Raw genomic sequence first — 20,378 nt, forward strand, 5'->3', positions numbered from 1 at the left:
AAGACTCCATTGAAAGCCACAAAGGGATTACTAACAAACTCCGCTGATTAGATAGATTACTTTGTTCTCCTTCTGTACTAAATCTCTGCACTTTGAAGAAACTTTTACCGAATTTCTTGTAACTCAGCAAATAAAATAAAGAGCTACATGGATATTTGTGAAGACAAGACCTACAATGCTGGGCATATGGCCCCAGAAATGACCATAATGGCCACACATGACCCAATTATATGACTTAAATCAGTAGTGATGGTGGGAAAATGCAATGTGCCCCATTTGTCCTACTCCCCGGCACTCTATACTTACTGGTCCCCGGCGTCCTGAGCTGCACTGTTGACCTCTTCCTCTTCGTTCAGCATTGCACCCGCTCCAACTGTCAATGCGCTCCACTGAGTCTTAGAGTGCGCGCCCTGAACCTTGCATTCTAAAGGACCAGCACATGCCAAAATCAAAATTCTCCCAAACACCCCTGGTATAAAGGACCTGCTCTACCAACCCATGTTGTCAGAGCAATTTGGTACCCTTGAGTTCCTAGTGTTTTAAAGGAAGGGTGTCGCAAATTTATTTTTTTTATATCAATTTGCTTTTAATGTTTTATTAAAAAATGTTTTATTTATTTGTGTGTTTGTGTTTTCCTTTTTTTTATTTTTGAACTTTTTCTTGTCTATGGGGGCTGCCATTTTTTTTTTCATCTCTGTATGTGTCGATTAACGACACATACAGACATGGAATACGGCATATACAGCCCCATAGTGAATGCGAACGGGACCCGTTCCATTCACTATACTGTACACCGTCTGTGTGGGAACGGCGCATGCGCCGCTCCCACACAGTCCAAATGGAAGGTCTTCGGCCGAGCGACGTCCGGCGCCATTTTCTTGTGGACCGGAAGCCGCGACCGGACAGTAAGATTACTACTTCCGGTCGCGGCTTCCGGACATGTGTTCTAATGTAAGCACTAGGAGCGGAGGGAGCGGACGGACCGGAGGGTGCAGCTGTGGCAGGAGCAGGTAAGTTATTTCTGCGTATGTACGTGTTTTAGTGTGTGATTACTACTGTATGTAAACCTACTACACTGTGTGTTCGCTCAAAAAATGGCGACACACAGTGTAGGAGGTTTAAACGTTCAATCCCCTCCTTTCTCCTGGCACTAGCCAGGATAAGGGAGGGGGGATTGTTTGAGCACACTAGAGCGAGTGTGTCTTCTCCAATTTTGCAGCATAAAGCAATGTGGTTGCTTTACCACATGCCAATGCTGCAATTTTGGGAATTGCTCCATCTAGTGACCAGCACAGGGAAATGTTATAAATTAGAATCTAATTTATAATATTTCCTGACTCGTGAAAAAATGAAAAAAATTAGAACAATGTTTAATCACTTATACACTAACTGTTTAACTAAAAAAAAAAAAAAAAAAATTTTTCTAGCGACACATTCCCTTTTAAGGGTCTAGGCCAGTTGCCTAGTTTCTGAATTCCTGTGTACCGACCTTGCCTGTTTTTAAGTATCCGTGCCTGCCGCCTGCCCTGACCAATTGCTACATTCACCATGCTGAACCTCTGCCACCTGCCCAGGCTTATTGCTACGTTTCTCGTCATTAACATTTGCCGCCTGGCCAGACATATTGCTTCGTGTACCACTCTGGCTCTGCCATTGTCAGCAGTCACCAAGGGAGACATGGGGTTCCCCCGCAGCAAATTCCACATCCCTGTACAGGCGTTGAAGGGCAAAGACAGGAGTTCCCTTAAACCTTTAATGACCAGCCTATTTTAGACCTTAATGACCAAGCTATTGTTTTTCCATCGTCTCATTCAAAGAGCTATAACTTTTTATTTTTGCATCGACATTGCTGTATAAGGTCTTGTTTTTTGCCAGACAAGTTATAGTTTTTAATAGCACCATTTTAGGGTACATAGAATTTATTGATTAACTTTTATTAAGTTAGAAAAAAAACAGCAATTTCGCCACACTTTTTTGCATCCTAAATTTACGCCGTTTACCGTGTGGTATAAATAACACAATAACTTTATTCAGCGCGTTGTTGCGATTGCAACGATATGAAATTTATATAGATTTTGAATGTTTTCCTACTTTTACACAGTAAAAATACTTTTTTTTCAAAATTATTTGTTTTTGTGTCTCCATATTTGAAGAGCCATAACTTTTTAATTTTTCCGCCGATGCAGTTGTGTGAGGGCTTTTTTTTTTGCGGGATGACTTGTAGTTTTTATTGGTACCATTTTGGAGAAGATGCGACTTTTTGATCACTTTTTATCACATTTTATCACACAGGCAGGATTCAAAGAAAGCAGCAATTTTTCCATTTTTTTTTTAAATATTTTATTTTTTACGACGTTCACCGTTCGGGTTAAATTATGTAATAACTTTATATTTGGGGTTGTTACGGACGCGGCGATACCAAATATGTATAACTTTTTTTACTTTATTTCATTTTTTAATAATAAAACAGTTTGTAAGGGGAAAAAAGTGGGTTTTTCATTATTTTTTTTCACTTTTTCTTTTTTCACTTTTTTTTTTCTTTTTTACTAGTCCCACTAGGAGACTTCACTATGCGATTATCCGACCGCATGTATAATACACCTCAATACTTCTGTATTTTCTCCCAAAAGAGCAGGCAACTCTTCCCCAATGTCCGCTGGCACCTGCCACTAGGCGGAGTTTGCTGCATATGTATCGGAGCTGTATCAATCTGTATATAATGAGCTCCCCCTTGTGGTGGTAACAGGCAGTCAGAATTTGATCTTTTTTATGGCTGTGTAAAAGGAAGCACTGTTCACAGGAGGGCACTTTGTTGGAACTATTTATGGGGTTACTCTGATGGCATATTTAAAGGCACATTTGCTATTATAATGTGCTTATCAGCAGGGTTTACATATAAAGAAAAAATGTCTGTGGGCCATAAAAATTTATGAATCTCAAATCACCCTGTAAGTGCATAAACGTAGGCAAATAGGCGTAAGGGCTTATTCACACTTCCTTATGATGTATCCGTATTAATTCAGGTATTGTTTTGTTTTTCTTTAATTGAAAAAACATTACCAAAACATTAAAATGGTTTTATTAGCATTTCCTTTTTTTATACACGTTTTTTATTCAAACTCCTGATCATGTTTATTGGAATGACGGCGAGAGCTACAGTCCCGGCTACCAATCCCAGGAGGTTCGTCAGTCACAGCTTCCAGCTTTGGAAACCCTGCGATGAAATATGGACTATTGGATGCAGAGGCATGCACCATTACACATGTAGGCCTGAAGGACCTGATAAGCAGAGCTGGGTTAGGGCCAAAAGTTGGTTGGGCATCTGTCTGAGTACGCGCCTCCTGCGACAAGGTCGGTTCCCCCTTGTTGACCCAGGGCTGTCACAGCCACAAGAGAGAGCGGATTGGAACTGTGAAGGAAGGGACAGCCAAGCAGTAGAGCCTCGGGACTGTGCAGGGCCAGGAATTACAAAAGAAATGGGCCTGTAGAATGACGGAAACAAGTGAGTTCGCACCTAAGAAGAAACAGGGTCCTATCTAGGCCGTTATAGTGGTGGCCACTGAAAACAGACAGAGGAACAGTGTAGAGTAGTAGTGGAGAATTGTCACATTAAGTGGTCTGTTGACCTACTGTGATCTGCGAGAGTGACCCTACGACTGTGGAACAAGACTATTTGCTCATTCCAACCAACCGGTGGTGATTAAACCTTATTTTCTCCTGTAGATTTGGTGTTAATTGTAATTGAGTTAGAGGATGATAAGAACTGTTGAGAATCTAAGGGCTCATTCCGAAGAGCGTGTATCACGTCCGTGTGATGGCTGTTAAAACAACGGCCGTCACACGGACTCATGTATTTCAATGGGGCTGCTCACAAGACCATTGTTACATGTCCTATTTGTTTTCCCTTCACGCATCACTCTGTAATGTCTATGGCCGCGGACCGTCATCCTGACTTACCCTCTGAGAGCCGCGGCCATGGACAAGTGAGTTCCCGGCAGCATCTCCCTCCTGAGAGACTGCGGCACTCACTTCCTGGTCCGGACACCTTCTCCCGCAGGGCGCGCGCGCCCGCGCGTGCACAGCCTTAAAGGGCTAGTGCGCGCACAGTTGCAGAATATCTGCAATTAGCCCAGTATGCTGCTGGACTATAAAAGGGGCTCCGCCCTCTTGATCCTTGCCTGAGCGTTGTTGTGTTTCCTGAAGTTTGTCATTGCAAATGGTCTCCTAGTGTTTTCCAATTCTCTGTGTTACCCGTTCTTGCTGCCTGTACCCTATATCCCATGCGACTGTGTCCCTGTGCATTCAAGAGTGGAAGTCGTGTTGTGCTCTCCACTGCATCTGTTGTGTCGCACCCCGCCGGGTGTTCGTCTACTGTTGGAGCCTCATCTTAGCCTGAAACCACCGCTACGGTCTACATTGCCTCAGGTACCCTTTCTGAACTATAGACATTGCATTGTACCTGTTTGGCCAGCTGCCATCCCACTACGCGGTACTGCCCAGTGGGTCCACACCCCACGCCCTGACACTGTCCATAGACTCTAGTCTATGGGAGATGCGTGATAACGCGTCTCGCACAGGTGCACCTCGGACGTGAAAAACTGTAGTTTTTCACGTCCGAGGTTGGCCACGTTAATGTGAATGTAGCCTAAAGTGTGAGTGACCGCCAAGCTTTGTGCCTCCCTGTGAGTAAAGAAAGACTTGTTGTTTGTACCACCCTCGTGTGTCCGCGGTATACTGTCAGGGTATCAACATTTAAACCCCCCCCCATTACATCCGCACCCCTATATTATAATATTAAAAAAAGCACAAAGGAAGCCAATTATATTATTAAACCAGAGATAGCTGCAGCCAGAGAAAGGCCTGTGCAACATATGGTCTGTGAAAATGCCTCCCTAGCTGCCCCTCACCAACAAATAGGGGGCGCTTCATAGTTTGAGAAGCCCTACTCTACTGGATGCCGTTTTACAGGGGTATTCTCCCCTCCCACTGCTTTTTTATATCTCTGTAATACGGACCCATTTAGTGGCACCATTTGGCGGCACACAGAGCGAATATGGCTCCGTAGTACAGGGGCCAAACATTCGGGAAAACCCTATAAAATACTTGCAGCAACTGTGTGTACAGGGGATAACCATAAGTATAGTTTTTATTTTTGCAGTTATCCAGATCAGGGGAAATAATTCATCAACTCAACACCCCATACAATGAGAATATGTTCCACACATAATATTTGTCTTGGAACAATCTGTTCTATGTTTACCAGAGCACTACCTTCATTTTTCTCTGCCCTGTTGACCATCAATCGTGGAGACACGTGAGCAGCTGACTCAACCTCTCTTCCTTGCATTTACTGCGAGGCATTATTTATCCTCACTTTGGAGAAGCTTGTATGTTTATAGAGTGAACCCTTTTAAACCGGTGCACTATTTCTATACAAACAGAAACATGGCAACTGCAAGCTTCGTCTTTGAAAAGTCAACAATCAACATTTTGTTCTATCACTCAGTGGTGAAACATGACCCTCCCAGTATATAATCTTCGATAACATTGTTTACCACTTAGCTGAAGTGGTTGTAACTCCTTGGATAAAAATCAAATCAAGATATTATACTCGCCGCTAACATGACCAGATGCCTCCTGGATTCGTCTTGACATTATTACTTCTAACAGCCTGGAGGAAGTATGAATCAAGACATGAGCGATGAGGTCCCACTTACGGAGAGGCCACTTCACCATGACAAGTATGTACAACCACAACATTCTAGGCTGGCGCATTGGGTAGTATTTAAAGGGATTGTACAGGTTAGAAAACACATTTTCATACACGCTATTAGGGAATTGTGAGTTAATAGAGGGGGGTTTCCTATTCAGGTCTCTCATCTCTTGGAAAGAGTGGCTACAAAGAGCTTCTTTTGCTCTGGAGGACCTGTCGTGTCCTGCATTACCAGGACAACACATTGATATGAATGTGAACTGTGTAATGCTTAGTTTCCCCTCTGGTGGTGCTGCAGGGAAATGAAACACTTACTGCCAGGTTTCCCCACTGATTACAGATGATCGCTGGAGGTCCCAGCAGTGCGACACTTTCTAATATGTTTTTTTGTCACGGGACCCATGTAAAAAGTAGGGATTGTCCAAAGTGGAGAACCCCTTTAAGTGCTTTTATAGTTACATAGTACGGTTGAAAAAAGACACATGTCCATCAAGTTCAACCAAGGAATGGGAAAGGGAAGGGAACAATTTCTACACATAGGAGATAATTTTTTTTGTTCTAGGAAATGATCTAAGCCTTTTTTGCAGCATCTCCTGTCTCTGCTGTGACGGCTCCTGCGGTGACTATTCCATAAATTCACAGTTCTCCCAGTAAAGAAAGCTTGTCGCCTCTGCAGGTTGAACCTTTTTTCCTCCAGACGGAGGGAGCGCCCCCTTGTTTTTTGAGGGGGTTTTACATGGAGCAGGATTTCACCATATTTTTTGTATGTGCCATTCATATATTTATATAAGTTAATCATGTCCCCACTTAGTCGTCTTTTTTAATCTTTCCTCATAACTTAGATTCTCCATGCCCCTTATTAGCTTCGTTGCTCTTCTTTGTATTTTTTCATCCTTTCTATGAACTAGAGCCCAGAACTGGACTGCATATTCTAGATGAGGCCTCACTAATGCTTTGTAAAGTGGTAATATTACATCCCTGTCCCGCGAGTCCATGCCTCTTTTAATACACGACAATATCTTGCTGGCCTTTGAAGCAGCTGATTGACACTGCATGCTGTTATTTAGTTTATGATTTACAAGTACACCCAGATCCTTCTCAACAAGTGACTCCCCCAGTGTAGCGCCCCCTAGGACATATGATGCATGCAGATTATTACACCCAGATCCTTCTCAACAGGTGACTCCCCCAGTGTAGCTCTCCCTAGGACATATGATGCATGTAGGTTGTTCATTCCCAGGTGCATAACTTTACATTTATCTACATTAAACTTCATTTGCCAACTGGATGCCCAAACACTTAGTGTGTTCAAATCAGCTTGCAATTTACGAACATCTTCCATAGACTGAACATTACTACATAGCTTGGTGTCATCTGCAAAAATAGAAATAGTGCTATTAATCCCATCCTCTATATCATTAATAAAGAAGTTGAATAATAGTGGTCCCAGCACTGAACCCTGGGGTATGCCACTTGTAACCGGGGACTATTCAGAGCAGGAATCATTGACCACAACTCTCTGGATACGGTCCTTGAGCCAATTCTCAATCCAATTACAAACTATACTATCTAAACCTATAGTCCTTAATTTACCCATTAGACGTCTATGAGTGACAGTGTCAAATGCCTTTGCATATTCAGAAAACTATATCCACAGCGGCCCCTCTGTCTAGGCTTCTGCTCACCTCTTCATAAAAACAAATCAGGTTAGTCTGACAACTTCTGTCCTTAGTAAAACCGTGCTGGCTGTCACTTGTAATACTATTTTTTGTCACATAATCCTGTATATAGTCCCTCAATAGCCCCTGAAACATTTTCCCCACAATGGATGTTAAGCTTACTGGTCTATAATTACCCGGGGAAGACCTAGAGCCCTTTTTGAAAATAGGCACCACATTTGCCCTGCGCCAGTCCCTTGGCACTATACCACTCATGAGAGACTCTCTAAATATTATGAAGAGGGGGACAGAAATAACTGAACTAAGCTCTTTAAGAACTCTAGGGTGTAACCCATCTGGTCCCGGGGCCTTGTGTACATTTATTTTATTTAATTTACCTTGGACCATATCTACATTCATCCAATTCAGTATATCAACTGATATATTAACAGCACTGTCAACGGTTACATCAGCTGCTCTTTCTTCTGTTGTATATACAGAGCTGAAGAACACATTTAGTATCTCTGCCTTTTCTTGATCCCCTGTGACCAACTCCCCATTACCACTATCCAGGGGTCCTACATGTTCAGACCTTGGCTGTTTTGCATTTATATACTTGATGAATTCTTTGGGATTTGTTTTACTATCCTTGGCCACCTGCCTTTCATTTTGTATTTTTATCTAATTTTATGACCTTTCTACAGATTTTATTGAGTTCTTTATAATTTACAAAGGCTACAGTTGTACCCACAGATTTTTATTTTACAAATGCCCTTTTTTTGTCATGTATTGCCCTTTTTACAGAAGGTGTAAGCCATGTGGGGTTTACTTTTAGTCGTTTATACTTGTTACCTATAGGAATAAATTCTGCACTATAATTACCCAAAGTAGATTTTAAAATCTCCCATCTATCATTTGTACCATTGTTTGACATTAGTTCTTCCCAGTCTATATCCTGAATTGCAGCCCTCATCCTGGGGAAATTGGCCTTCTTAAAATTAAGTGTTTTTGCCCTCCCATCCTGTTTGTTTTTTACAGTGTAGGTAAAATGTAACTATATTATGATCACTGTTACCAAAGTTTTCACAAACATTGACATTCCCAAAAAGCTCTGCATTATTAGAAATGACCAGATCCAACAGAGATTCACCTCTAGTCGGGTCTTCCACAAACTGGCCCATAAAATTTTTCTGCAACAAGTTGAGGAAATTTCTCCCCTTTGCAGTTCAAGCCGAACCATGACACCAATTAATATCCCGGTAATTAAAATCTCCCATTATCACTACAGTACCCGCCTGTGCAGCCCGCTCCATCTGTTTATATAGCTGACCTTCCATCTCCTCAGTTATATTGGGGGGTCTATAGATTACACCAGAAGTAATTTTTTCAGTGTTTACCTCCCTTTGTAATTCCACCCACAAGGTTTCAACCTCCTCACAATCTTCACCCTCTAATGTCTTTCACACTCACCTTCATATCACTTCTCACATACAGACATACACCAGCACCTTCATATCACTTCTCACATAAAGACATACACCACCGCCTTCATAATCACTTCTCACATACAGACATACAACACCACCCTCATATCACTTCTCACATACAGACATACACCAGCACCTTCATATCACTTCTCATTCTCACATAAAGACATACACCACCGCCTTCATAATCACTTCTCACATACAGACATACAACACCACCCTTATATCACTTCTCACATACAGACATACACCACTGCCTCCTTATCACTTCTCACATACAGACATACACCACCGCCTTCATATCACTTCTCACATACAGACATACACCACCTTCATATCACTTCTCACATACAGACATACATCACCTTCATATCACTTCTCACATACAGACATACACCACCACCTTCATATCACTTCTCACATACAGACACACACCACCTTCATATCACTTCTCACATACAGACATACACCACCTTCATATCACGTCTCACATACAGACATACACCACCGCCTTTCCTATTTGTCCTGTCTTTTCGAAACAGTGTAAAACCCTGTAGATTTACAGCCCAGTCATGTGAAGGGTCCGGCCATGTTTCAGCAACACCAACTATATCAATATGTTCCTCTAGTACCAAGGCCTCCAGCTCCCCCATTTTGCTTGCTAGACTTCTGGCATTTGTGAGCATGCACTTGCCTTTTAATTTTTCATTTTCAGTATCAGAAATTTTACATTATTTGGGCATTTTTGTTTTTATTACTGTTTTGTAACAATAGGATCTCCTTATCCGGTTGTCTAGTCTTCTCCCCACAGTCTATTTCTCCCCCCACCAATTTAGTCTGACCCCTCTATAACCTGACTACCCCTTTATTTTCTACATTGACCTCCCTCCTCAGCCCTAGTTTAAATACTCTGCCACCCCAGCTAGAATTCTCTCCCCCAGCACAGTGGACCCCCTTCCATTTAGGTACAAATCATCTGCAGAACCCAAAGCCTTCTCCTCTACACCAAGACTTAAAGGAACAGTGTCACCCCAAAAAAAATTTTCATGTCAGTTTTATGTTAGTGTTTTATTAAAAACATTTTTATTTATTTGTGTGTTTGTGTGCTACTTTTTTCTATTTTTTCACTTTTTCTTCCCTATGGGGGCTGCCATTTTTTTTCCATTTCTGTATGTGTCGATTAACGACACATACAGACATGGAATACGGCAGCCACAGTCCCACCGCCGCTCCCACACAGTCCAATTTGAAATGCGCGCCGTCCGGCGCCATTTTCCTGTGGACCGGAAGTCGCGGCCGGACAGTAAGATTACTACTTCCGGTCGCGGCTTCCGGACTTGTGCACTTGGACCAGCGGCAGCAGACGGAGCGGATGGGCCGGAGGGAGCCGCGGCGGCAGGAGCAGGTAAGAGATTTCTATGTATGTTCGTGTTTGTGTGTTTTTACTACTGTAGTAAACCTACTACACTGTGTGTTAGCTCAAAAAATTGCGACACACAGTGTAGGAGGTTAGACCGTTCAATCCCCTCGTTTATCCCGGCACTAGCCAGGATAAAGGAGGGGGGGGGGATTCTCAGAGCTCACTAGAGCGAGTGATTTTTTCCCAATTTTGCAGCAAAAAGCAATGTGGTTGCTTTACCACATGCAATGCTGCAATTTTGGGAATAGCTCCATCTAGTGACCAGCACTGGGAAATGTTATAAATTAGAATCCAATTGAATCCAATTTATAATATTTCCTGACTCGTGAAAAAAAATAAATAAATTTGAACGATGTTTAATCACCTACACACTAAATGTTTAACTAAAAAAAAAAAAATACATGTTTTGCTGGCAACACATTCCCTTTAAGCCTTGCATTTAACTCCCTGAGCTCCCGCTGTCTTTCCTGTGATGCGCATGGCACAGGCAGTATTCCTGAGAATATTACCTTGGAGGACCTTCCCTTTAGCTTGTAGCCTAGTTCTTTAAAATTATTCTTAAGGCTCCTCCACCGACCATGTATTCTGTCATTGGTTCCCACATGGACCACAACAGCTGGATCATCGTCAGCCCCTCCCAGTAATTTATCCACCCGTTCCACCACATGCCGAACCCTGGCACCAGGGAGACAGCAAACCATTCGGTTGAGACGGTCTTGGCAACAAATTATTCTATCTGTCTTCCTGATTATAGAATCGCCTACAACTACCAATTGCATTTCCATCACGCCGCCTACTAGCTGGGCTGTTCTCCCGGCTATTAGGGTTATCAGTATCCACTAGGGCTGCCATTTCTGAGACCGACACCCTCGCATCATCACCCAACTTGGCAATTTTGCTTGAAATATCAGAAACAGGATTGGCCTTCCTTTTTTTGGTCCCCTTTCTACTGCCCTAACTACATTAACCCAGCTACTTGCCTGATTCTGCTGACCCATGTCTTCACCCTCCAGGTCTACCCCACTAACTGCTTGCTCAGTGAGCAGCATGCTCCGCTCAAGATTGTCTATCGCCCTCAGTGTTGCATTTTGCTCCTCCAGATCTCTAATGCGAGCTTCCAGGTGAACAACATGCTCACATCTTCCGCAGAGGTATTCACCCTGGAACTCCGGCTCCAGTCATGCATACATATGGTAGACTATGCACTGAAGAAAACCTTCACTCTTTCTATCCATTATCCAGGGGCGTAACTAGGAAAGACTGGGCCCCATAGCAAACTTTTGACTGGGGACACCTCCCCTGGGTATCACACAACCCCCCCTTGTAGATAGTGCCTTCCTATAGATTCCACCACACAGCACCCCCTATAGATAGCACCATACAGCCCCCCTGTAGATAACGCCTTACAGCCCCCTGTAGATAACGCCATACAGCCCCCTGAAGATTACGCCATATAGCCCCCCTGTAGATAACGACATACAGACCCTTGTAGATAACGCCATACAGCCCCCCTCTGTAGATAACGTCATACAGCCCACTATAGATAACGCCATACAACCTTCCCCCTGTAGATAATGCCATACAGCCCCCCTGTAGATAACGCCATACAGCCCCCCTGTAGATAACGCCATACAGCCCCCCGTAGATAACGCCATACAGCCCCCATAGATAACGCCATACAGCCCCCTGTAGATAAGGCCTAAAGCCCCCTGTAGATAACGCCTTACAGCCCCCCTGTAGATCGCGCCATACAGCCCTCCCCTGTAGATCGCGCCATATAGCTCCCCTGTAGATCGCGCCATACAGCCCCCTGTAGATAGCGCCATACAGCCTCCCCTGTAGATAACACCATACAGCCCCCCTGTAGATAACGCCATATAGCCCCCCCTGTAGGTAATGCCATACAGCCCCAACCCCCCCCCCAAAAAAAAAACAAAAAAACGGACTATAGTTTGTCCTACAAAAGAAATTTATCCCCTATCCACAGGATAAGGGATAGATGTGTGATCGCTATAGATAACGCCATACAGCCCTCCCCCTGTAGATAATGCCATACAGCCCTCCCCCTGTAGATAATGCCATACAGCCCCCCTGTAGATAATGCCATACAGCCCCCTGTAGATAACGCCATACAGCCCCCTGTAGATAACGCCATACAGCCCCCTGTAGATAACGCCATACAGCCCCTGTAGATGACGCCTTACAGCCCCCCTGTAGATGACGCCATACAGCCCTCCCCTGTAGATAATGCCATACAGCCCCCTGTAGATAACGCCATACAGCCCTCCCCTGTAGATAGCGCCATACAGCCCCCCCTGTAGGTAATGCCATACAGCCCCCAACAAAAAGAAAAAATGGACTATAGTTTGTCCTACAAAAGAAATGTATTCCCTATCCACAGGATAAGGGATACATGTGGGATCGCTGGCAGCGATAAGGAGAACGGGGGACTAAAAGTCCCCCAAAGATCTCCATGACAAACCTCAGACTTCCGGGGTCTGTAATGAAAGGAACGCTGGTCACGCATGCGCACAAGTGCGACCTGTGCACAATTCATTTCCATGGAGCTGTCGACAGACCCTGGAAGTCCAAGGTTTGCCATGGAGAACTTCGGGGGACTTTCGGTCCCCCGTTCTCCTTATCGCTGGGCGTCCCAGTGATCCCACATGTATCCCCTATCCTGTGGATTGGGGATGCATGTCTTTTGTAGGAACAACCCCTTCAGTGGCGTCGCACTGTAGCAGCCATAGCGGCTGCTAGCGCAGCCTCCGGCCATGGGTGGGGGGGCCGTAGCAGCCGCTATGGCTGCTACAGCGGCAGTTACACCACTGCCATTATCCCAGTTACAAAAAAACAGTGATCAATTGAAAAAGTAAAAGAAAAGAAGAGTACTTACAGGGACTTTAACTCCTCTTTTTAACTCTGGTTTAGTAACTCCACTTGATATACAAACCACTTGATTTAGCAAGCCCAAAGCTCAACTGAGGCCTGAGGGCTAATTTATACCACCTGGGAGCAGTTAACCCCTCCCCCTAGTCAGCCGCACAGCAGGACAGAATCTAAGAAGTAAAAAGGGTTTTAAATTGTGTCAGTTTTGCAAACTTCTATTAGCAAGCACTCAATTCATATATCACACACAGTATCCCACACAAGAACACAGCAAGTCAATCTGGTTTAGTAACTCCACTTGATATACAAACCACTTGATTTAGCAAAACAAAACAGAGCTTTATAAATATATATCTATAAAATATGAACTGGAAAAACCTTATAAGGTGAATGCTCTATGATTGTAAGGGTATGTTCACACGCAGTGTTTTTAGACGTAATTCGGGCGTTTTACGCCTCAAATTACGCCTGAAGAAATGCCCCTAATAAGCCTACAAACATCTGCTCATTGCTTGCAATGGGTTTTACGATGTTCTGTTCCCACGAGGTGTAATTTTACACGTCGCTGTCAAAATACGGCGCGTAAAAAGACGCCTGCGAAAAATAAGTGGTTCTCTCTTCTTGGGACATTTTTGGAGTCGTTTTTAATTGACTCCATTGAAAAACAGCTCCAATAACGCCCGTAAAATACGCAGCGAAAAAAGCGAGTTTCTACAAAAACGTCTGAAAATCAGGAGCTGTTTTCGCCTGAAAATAGCTCCGTATTTTCAGACGTTTTTGGTCACTACGTGTGAACATACCCTAACTTTCACAGCTGTTGTAAAGATTTTTCTACTGTTGGTCACTATTTTCTTTTTTACAATTTACCATATGTAGCATATAGAAGGGGTGGGGTTATTTGGACTGTGACTTAAGACAATGTAGCATTAAGTTGGACATACACATAAGACAACTTTCGAGCATGACTGTGATTGGCCGAGCTTACATGTTTGCTCCCAAAGGGAGTACAAAGATTTAGGCATGTTGGATCCTTGATTTAACCCAATAGCAGATATTTAGGGGCAATTGGGTTGCTGCCATAAGCAATTGATTAAATTGTGATTAAAGCTTAAACATCCTTTGCTGATTAGTTAATTCAGTTAAAGACATCTAAGCAAGTCAGGAGCTTAAAGGGGTTTTCCAGAACTAAAACACTGATGGCCTATCCTAGGGTAAGCCGTCAATGTTATAGTCCTGGTAGACCCCTTTAAAATCTAAACCTGCGAACACTATTTTACAGTTTATATCTAGGATTAATCTACATAAAAAAGTAGAGTCACTGTGTACATACAGTTAGGTCCATAATTATTTGGAGAGTGACACAAGTTTTGGCATTTTAGCTGTTTACTAAAACATACTGAATATACAATTATATTATCAATATGGGATTAAAGTGCAGACTCTCATCTTTAATTTGAGGGTATTCACATCCTAATTTGAGGAAGGGTTTAGGAATTACAGCTCTTCAATATGTAGCTGCCTCTTTTTCGAGGGACCAAAAGTAATTGGACAATTATCTCAAAAGCTATTTAATGGGCCGCATGGGCTATTCTCGTTAATCCATCATCAATTAAGCAGGTAAAAGGCCTGGAGTTGATTCCAGGTGTGGCATTTCCATTCGGAAGCTGTTGCTGTGAACCCACAACATGAGGTCAATGGAGCTCTCAATGCAAGTGAAACAAACCATCGTTAGGCTGAAAAAAATGAGGAAATCCATCAGAGAGATCTCACAAATGTTAGGAGAGGACAAATCAACAGTTTGGCACATCCTTGGAAAAAAAGAGCGCACTGGTGATCTCGTGAACTCCAAAAGGCCTGGACATTCACGGAAGACAGCAGTGGTGGATGATCGCAGAATCCTTTCCATGGTGAAGAAAAACCCCTTCACAACATCTACCCAAGTGAAGAACACTCTCCTGGAAGTAGGTGTATCAGTATCTAAGTCTACCATAAAGAGAAAACTTCATGACAGCAAATACAGAGGGTTCACCACAAGGTGAAAACCATTAATCAGCCTCAAAAATAGAAAGACCAGATTAGACTTTGCCAAACAACATGTAAAGAAGCCACTCAGTTCTGGAACAGTATGACTAAGATCAATCTGTGCCAGAATGATGGGAAGAAGAAAATATGGAGAAGGCTTGGAACGGCTCATGATCCAAAGCCACCACATCCTCTGTAAAACATGGTGGAGGCAGTGGGATGGCATGGTGGAGGCGGTATGATGGCATGGTGGAGGCAGTGTGATGACATGGTGGGGGCAGTGTGATGGCATGGTGGAGGCAGTGTAATGGCATGGTGGGGGCAGTGTGATGGCATGGTAGGGGCAGTGTGATGGCATGGTGGGGGCAGTGTGATGGCATGGTGAAGGCAGTGTGATGGCATGGGCATGCATGGCTGCCAAAGGCACTGGGTCACTAGTGTTTATTGATGATGTGACTGAAGATATAAGCAGCCGGGTGAATTCTGAAGTGTTCAGGGTTTACTTTCTGCTCAGATTCAGCCAAATACAGCAGGTTGATTGGACGTCGCTTCACAGCACAGATGGACAATGACCCAAAACATACTGCGAAAGCAACCCGGGAGTTTATAAGGCAAAGAAGTGGAATATTCTGCAATGGCCGAGTCACACCAGATCTCAACCCGATCGAGCTGCATTTCACATACTTAAGACAAAACTTAAGGCAGAAAGACCCACAAACAAGCAACAACTGAAGACGCCGCAGTAATGGCCGGGCAAAGCGTCACAAAGGAGGAAACCCAGCGTGTTCCAATGGGTTCCAGACTTCAGGCCGTCATTGCCTGCAAAGGATTCTCTACAAAATATTAAAAAAAACATTTATGGTAATGTACATTTGTCCAGTTACTTTTGAGCCCCTGAAATGAGGCGGCCGTGTTGCAATGGTTGCAATTCCTAAACGTTTCACAGGATATTTTTGTTCAACCCCTTGAATTAAACCTGAAAGTCTAAACTTCAATTGCATCTCAGTTGTTTCATTCCAAATCCAATGTGGTGGCAGCAGAGCCCAAATTATGAAGATTGTGTCACTGTCCAAATAATTCTGGACCTAACTGTATGTTACATTACTTATCCTGTACTAATCCTGAGTTACATCCTGTATTATACTGCAGAGCTGCACTCACTATTCTGCTGGTGGAGTCACTGTGTACATACATTACATTACTTATCTTGTACTGATCCTGAGTTACATCCTGTATTATACTCCAGAGCTGCACTCACTATTCTGCTGGTGGTGTCACTGTGTACATACATTACATTACTTATCCTGTACTGATCCTGAGTTACATCCTGTATTATACTCCAGAGCTGCACTCACTATTCTGCTGGTGGAGTCACTGTGTACATACATTACATTACTTATCCTGTACTGATCCTGAGTTACATCCTGTATTATACTCCAGAGCTGCACTCACTATTCTGCTGGTGGTGTCACTGTGTACATACATTACATTACTTATCCTGTACTGATCCTGAGTTACATCCTGTATTATACTCCAGAGCTGCACTCACTATTCTGCTGGTGGAGTCACTGTGTACATACATTACATTATTTATCCTGTACTGAACCTGAATTATATCCTGTATTATACTCCAGAGCTGCACTCACTATTCTGCTGGTGGAGTCACTGTGTACATACATTACATTATTTATCCTGTACTGAACCTGAATTATATCCTGTATTATCAGCACATTCCGTCTGAAAAAACGTACCACATTGTGATGCAGTTTTTCGGGCAAAGTGTCCGCTGCGGAAAGCATTAGAAGAAAAAAAAGTTCATACGTAACCCGGACGTAGCCATGGTGACGTGTCCCTCTGACATCCCGCAGCCCGGCCTCCTGGGCTGACGTTTCATCCCACGTGACCGCTGCAGTCAATGATTGGCTGCAGCAGTCACATGGGATGAAAAGTCATCCCTGGAGGACGGGCTGGACACAGAAGCAGAGAGTTCTGGGTAAGTATAAGATTTGTTTTTTCTGTGTTGCGATTTTTGCGGCAGAATCGCATCCCCTGCAAAAATCACAAAATCTTCTATTTTTTGCGGGTTTTACATCCCTATTGAATCAAATGGGGAAAACCCGCAACAGAAAGCCAGCGATTTCGCAGCATAAATTGACGTGCTGTGGATTGAAAAACCGCACCGCTGGTCAATTTATGAAATTTTTTTTGGTGGTTGTTTTTTACGCAGCATGTGAATGAAATGTGTTTAAATCTCATCCACTCTGCTGCTACTGTAATACGCTGCAGATTTTCTGCAATGAAATCCGTTGTGGAAAATCTGCAGTGTTTACTCTACGTGTGAACCTGGCCTTATACTCAAGAGCTGCACTCACTATCCTACAGGCTTTAGATTTAAAATCTGCCTCCAATCCTATATATAGAGCTTATTTTGTACAGTAATCTGATGTAGGAAAAACCAGCTGACCTCCTGTATTATAGGAGCTCAGCTAAGCACTTAGGGGTGTATCTGACAACAAGCTTGCTGACTGATTCCTCTGACAATCAGCAGAATTATGACTGCAGCTCTGGAGTAAAATTCAGGCTATAACTCTGGATCAGAACAAGTTAAGTATTGTAATATTTTTACAAAGTGACTCCAGAGTTTATGGAGATTGGCTGCTCTATATCTTGTACATCCTTAGAAAGCGGTATTCATATCCACTCCATAGAAAAGCCTGTGTAATACAGCGGCATGTTAAATAATAACATCCCTGTATAATGTAAAGTATATTAGAAAGTTAGATAATTGGACAAGTTTGGAAAATACGTAGCCCTCATTGTCAGCCATATTTACTCTCATGGGCTAATATTTATGTCATTTGGTCACCCAGATTGTCCTTGGTCTCCTGGACAGTCCATTCGAGTGAAATGAGTACTCTACGGGGACTTCTTTTCTTCTGAACCCTATGTCTTGGAAAACTAAATGTATGTTAGCAAGAAGTAGGGTACAGATGGAAGGTAATATGACTGCAGACTCAAGGCTGCACATTTTTTGTGGTCTGTAACCATGGCGATACTTAGGCTTGCTTAGGAGCTGTGTAAACAAAACGGTAGGCGATTTTTAATCAAGACTATTTGCAAACTAGCTTTATAAATGCATAGAAGCAATACACAAATTGGTTTCAAAAGTGTGTTATACTATTAAATAACAAATGAGGAAAAAAACCTTTGACTTTGAATTTTCTCTTATTATAAACCACATCTGAGCCCTTCCATACATGGTTTACAGTACGTGTGGCTTTCGGCTTACCCCTCACTTGAGAAATACTGGTACAAAACACTCACACTAGAACATATGGCCGCCATGGTAAAATCCAGTGATTGAAAACCGGCACATGGTCACGCTATGCGAACAGGAACTGCCACGTCTTATGTTTAGTCATGATTAATGAAACATACCACCAGTAGCTAAGGCTTCGTTCATATCTGCGTCGGGACTCCATTCATGGGTTCTGTTGGAGCTTTCCATCAGGGGAACCCATGAACGAAATCCAAACGGAAACCATAAGTTTCCGTTTGCATCACCACCAGTGGCGGATTGTCATTAGGGCGGTTCGGGCGACCGCCCGGGGCCCAAGGCTCCCAGGGGGCCCATGACCGAACCCCCTCATGCCCAGTGGCGTCGCTAGCACCGGAGGGAGCTCCGGTGCCAGGACCGCACCTGTCTTGAGACGAGGGGAGCTTCGCTCCTACTTAGCAGCCGTGGTCTGTGCTGCTTTAGAAGCTCCCCCTCCAGTCCCCCTTCCCTGCTCTAAACAGCTCTCCTCCTGCTGCTAGCTGTCGGGACATGGGGGAGGGGAGACTGTCAGCGGGCTCTGTGTTGGGCTGTGAGCAGGAGAAGAGCTCCAGTGAAGACTCACAAATATCCTACATAAAAGGTAAGTGCATGTGTGTTTACAATGTGTTTAATGAGAAGAGGCCGTACTGAAAGAAGAAAAAAGGAATAAGGGAAGGCCTCCATGACTAAAATAGATGGGAGGGACACAGAGTTGGCTGGCCTATGAGAGGAAAGGGGGGGGGGACAGCAGGAGGGCTTGAGTGAGAAGGGGTGGGGATTGAAGGGGATGTACCTGTTTCCTGTTTGTGCTCTCCCTCTCTTCGCCAGGACACAGAAGCAGGAACATGTTTGTTACCCCTGCTGCGTCTGATGAGGAGGCTATGGAGCTGTTGCGGGCCGCGGCAGCCTCTCAGGGTCCTGGATGGCTCGGAGCACGAGTGGCGACGCTGCTGCAGGGACAATCGGGCGCTCCGGTCCAGGAGCGAGCAGAGTCGGCTGGAGCAAGCGGGGAGCGCTCTGTCATGCCGGTGGTCGCGGGGCTGCTGGAGCAGGCCGAGGTACAGGACCGGCGTACCAGGGGGTCGGGCAGGAGAAGAGGAGAGCCCGTTTCCCCCATGACTCAGGCCAGGGCTGGCACTCCCGGCGTGACGCGCAGCACGAGGCGCTCGCCCGCAAGGCTGTGTCCTGAAGACATCCCGCGGGCGCGGTGGCGCAAGAGGAGCCCATCAGTGGACCCTGCAGGCCAGACCCCAGGGCGGCCTGCTGCTGCTCTTTCGTCTGGTCCTGGGAGGAATCCCAAAACGCGGCAGCGCCCGGCGGCAGCGGCGAGGAGGACGCGGCCTTCACTTCCGGTCACATCCTCTCCTTCTTCAGCACGTGGCGGAAGGGCAACGGCGACCCTGCATGGTGATGTGCCAGCCAGAGGGTCGGCTCATGGTGTCGTCGAGGTGGAAACGACCAGAGGTCGCAGGATGAGGTCGGTGGTTGGAGTGCCAGGGACGGAACAGCTTGGAGCTGGTTCAGCGGGACGGATGAGGCATGAACTGGACCTCGGCCAATTGGATGATGCGATGTCACCCCCCCTTTACTCAGACGAAAATCGGAATTCCCCGTGCACACATTGCCAATGCGGACAGCGCCAGAGGGAGTCCGGAGCATTGGAGGACGGTGAGCGGCGGGCCTCTCCACGTGGACATGGGGGTCCGGCTGATGGGTTCACAGCCCCTGGGCAGCCTGGTGAGTTGACACCTACGTTACCATTTCCAGCTTTATTGATGTCGGGTATCGGTGTAGAGGGTGTCGAGGCGGTGGGCGTCGCGGCGGAGTCGGGGGTCCCGTCGCTACAGGCGGGTGCGGGGGATAGTCAGGTGTG

At 44.7% G+C, this 20,378-nt stretch overlaps 1 long non-coding RNA gene across 2 annotated transcripts in view; it reads right to left on the minus strand.

Annotated features, from left to right (window-relative positions):
* LOC142742055 (uncharacterized) overlaps nucleotides 1-20,378 on the minus strand; it is a 127,045-nt gene that overhangs the window by 44,969 nt on the left and 61,698 nt on the right. For both annotated transcript variants that reach the window (XR_012881276.1, XR_012881277.1), the window contains exon 4: nucleotides 13,175-13,337. This is a non-coding gene — a long non-coding RNA (uncharacterized LOC142742055). The remainder of the gene's footprint in view (nucleotides 1-13,174; nucleotides 13,338-20,378) is intronic.

This window comes from Rhinoderma darwinii, chromosome 2 (assembly GCF_050947455.1).
Source record: "Rhinoderma darwinii isolate aRhiDar2 chromosome 2, aRhiDar2.hap1, whole genome shotgun sequence".
Taxonomy (NCBI): Eukaryota; Metazoa; Chordata; class Amphibia; order Anura; family Rhinodermatidae; genus Rhinoderma; species Rhinoderma darwinii.